Below are 3,884 nucleotides of genomic sequence, written 5' to 3' on the forward strand. Positions count from 1 at the left end.
AGGGGGGACAAAATGGACCCCTGCGGAACTCCATGGCATAACTGCCATGGCACAGAGCCATAGTCCCCCAGCACCACCTTCTGGAATTGGCCATTGAGATAGGAGCGGAACCACCGCAAAGCAGTGCCTCCAACTCCCAATCCCACTAGCCTATCCAGAAGGATACCATGGTCAATGATATTGAAAGCCGCTGAGAGGTCCAGGAGAACCAACAGGGATGCACTCCCCCTGTCTCTCTCCCTGCACAGGTCATCATAAAGGGTGACCAAGGCAGATTCAGTACCATACCCGGGTCTGAAGCTGGACTGAAATGGGTCCAGATAATCAGTTTCATCCAAGAGTGCCTGGATTTGTCCCGCTACCACCCGCTCCAGCACCTTGCCCAGAAATGGAATGTTGGCCACCGATCTATAATTGGCAACCACCCCTGGATCCTGGGATGCCTTCTTTAGTTCTGGCCGGACTACCACCTCCTTTAAAGGGGCAGGTACCTGGCCGTCTCTGAAAGAGGCATTCACCACCTCCAGGATCCAGGTCACAATCCTGTCCTTGGCATTCTTGAGTAGCCAAGATGGGCAAGGGTCTAGTAGAAACATAGAAACACAGAAACAGAGCGAGTCAGATGGGGTCTCCCAGGCCATCTAGTCTGATCTCCAGCACCAGCCGGCTCCACTCACAACATGCCCACCATGTGCATGTCCAGCCTATCCTTGAACACCCGCACTGATGGGGCCTCAACAACCTCTCGTGGAAGCCCATTCCACACCCTTGGGGTCCTGACTGTCAGGAAGTGCTTCCTGGCATCCAAATTGAACCTTGGCTCCCTGAGCTTTGCTCCTTTAGAGCACATCCTGCCTTCCTCTGCAAGGGAGAACAGGTCTCTGCCCATCTCCATGTGACATCCCCTCACATACCTGTATGTAGTAAGCAGGTGGTAGGACGTACTTGTCCAAGCACCTTGTCCACATCATCAGGCCGCAGCAACTGAAATTCATCCAACAATTGAGGACTCGATGGCGACATTGGCACCTCCCCAATATAATCTGATTCAATAATAGAGTCCAGCTTGTGATGAATCTGGGCGATTTTCTCCCTAAAATGCTTGGCGAAGTCGTCATAGCGGGCCTTCAAGGGTGGCACCAGATCTCTCTTTGGGCCCGGATGTACCAGCCCCTGCACCACCCGAAAGAGCTCCGCCAGACGGCATTGTGAGGAGGCAATGGAAGCGGAGAATAATTTCTTCTTTGCCACCCTCACCGCCACAGCATAGGCCCGATAGTGGGCTCTTAAGTGTGTTCGGGCAGATTCATCCTGTGATCTCCTCCACCTACGCTCTAGACGTCTCCCAACCCGCTTCATCGCCCGTAATTCAGGAGTGTACCAAGGAGATGAAAGGGCTCTGCCAGGTGGGGGAGGACGCTTGGGAGCGATCGTGTCAATAGCCCTGGTCATCTCCCCATTCCACAGTTCAACCAGGGCATCAACAAGGGTAAGTAGCCTGGAATCCAGTGCCAGAGCCTAGTTTAAGCATTCATGAAAACTACTGAATCCCCAAGGAAAAGCTCAACATGTATTTGCAAACAAAGGGATGGGGGGCATTATTTAGAGAAAACAACCCTAAATGGTCAGAAGCATGAGAAAATACACCCAAAGAATTATACTAGCAAAAGATTCTTAATGACTAGCAAAACAAGGAAGGAGGGCTATATGCCATTAAGTCAATTTCAGGTGCATGGAAATATTCCCTAAGCAAGGCTTGGAGAGCAATGCCCTTTCCAGGCCCCTCCGCAGTCCCAGATGGGCTGGGCATTGTGTGAGTGCTGTATGCAAAAGGAGAACCAGGAAGGTTATTTATCACAAGGTCACTTGGTTGAAAATGATTGCATGTTAGTTTTAGTCTCTTGCAGGATTGGGAACCCATCTGGTTTTAGAGCTGACTCTATCAGCTGCATTTCAGCTTCACCCAAGAGCACAGGTCTGAGTCATGCAAAGGCAGAGAGAGGGAGAGGTTAGCAAGGAGGGTTAATTTGCACGTGTTGGGGTATGTGTGCAGGATCTGTTTGCACTGTTCTCTAAAAGGGGAGACGGTTTGAGCTAAGGAACATGCAGTGGGATGTTGAAAATGGCTCTGAATGTACATCTTTGGCTGCCTGTCTAGATGTGATGTGGAAATTGGCAACTGCAATGGAATTAGGTTGGCGATGGCAATACAAGTTGAGCATATTTTTGTGTCTAATACAAGTATAACCTACTGTCTGTATCACATTGCCTGTTTCTTGTCTCATTGAATCTGAAGGACTGTAATACACAGAATGGAGGGGGCAGGTGATGAGAAACCACTTTTCCTGACTTGAATGTCTCTGAAACATCTGCTTGGGAACTTATGCCTGTTAGTGGCATGTACAACACTATGTCTGACGTCAGTGTGCACTTGTGTGTGAGCAATTTGGTATCTGTTGCAGAATCCTGAGAAGCTCGGCTTCCCTGTGTGTTTTAACTAAGCAACTCTTTAATGCGCAAGCCCTGGAGGTAAACCTGAACATGTCTGGTCAAGCGTTGTCTAATGGAATCTGAAACTAGGACTGAGCAGCAAGTTCAGGTGTCATGGAGTTGGATTTTCAGCATGCCTAATTCTTAGGAAGAGGATAAAATATGTGTAAGTGGTAAATAAATGCAGAGGTCCATATAACAGATCCTGTTTGCAGAATGTGGTTTTTCGTTGGGCTTGGATTACCCAGGCACCAGGGCTGGGCTTGTGAGGCCAAGAGGGCCGGTTGCCTCAGGTGGGAAGTGCTGGGAGGTGGCAGTAAGGTGTGTGGGAAGGATGCTGGATGCTGCATGGCCTTCTCTCACTGAGCCTGCCGCTTTCTGGAGCAGCAGAGGGTGCAGTCCTATTGCCAGTGGGCACTCCAGTTGCCATCTGAGCATGGAATGGGAAGGAGCATCATCTTGTCCTTCAGCTCAGGCTGCAAAATGTCTGGGCCAACTCTGCTGGGCACAGAAGCAAACACAGCCTGGTCTTTTTACAGACACAGACATCACAAAGTCGGAATGCTGAGCCCTTTGACTAGTCAGGAACCATGTGGCAGGCGTTTTGGAGAATTGCAGCCAGCTCTGAAAAAGGGGGTTCTAGCATGCCAAGGGGCTGGCAGTGGGAGCTGTACAAAATCTGGGCTGATTGGAATGATTTTTCAGTGTAAAATAGAAGGGCCCTTGCCCCTTTGTCCCCGGAGGAAGCAGAGCAGCCAGAAGCCATATCCTTGTTCGGAATTCAAAACCAGAGCCCCTTGCTGGCAGCCAGAGCATCGCTGTGGGGTTGCCTTGTATGGGAGCAGGGATAACAGGTGCAGCTGAGCCCATTGGTTTTCACCATTTATGATACTGGAAAATTCATGGACAAAAAGACGAGGGCAGGGAGAGGGAGAAAGAGGATTGTGCTTCTTGCTCCTAAGGGAACAGGTGTTGTCTGTCCGCCTGTGGTGCCAGAATTACCACTAGGGTCCAGTGGGAGGGCAGAGGAAGGGCTAGGAGCAAGACTCTGAAGCAGAGCATGTCATACGAGCCAAGGTCTCAAGGGGGCACTCGTACTCTTCAAAGCTTGGAGACTTGGGTGTTTATAACACTGTTCCTCAGATGAGGCACAGCTCATCTCCAGGAGTGGCCTTAGGTCCTCTTTGGCAGGGGTGGCCATCTATTTAAAGGGTGGACAGAGGACCTCACTCTGTTTGGAAGATGTCCTTTGTCTGGAGGGCTGGTTAGTCCAAGCAAGGTGATAGGAGCCCTAAGGAAGGAGAGCAGGACGGGGGCCTCGAAGTTGCCCAGCCACACTTGGCACTTAGAAATCAGACTGAGCGAGGCACACAGGCCCCCTTCCCAGTCATGGG

This window comes from Varanus komodoensis, unplaced genomic scaffold, assembly GCF_004798865.1.
Source record: "Varanus komodoensis strain SLA01 unplaced genomic scaffold, ASM479886v1 scaffold41, whole genome shotgun sequence".
NCBI lineage: Eukaryota > Metazoa > Chordata > Lepidosauria > Squamata > Varanidae > Varanus > Varanus komodoensis.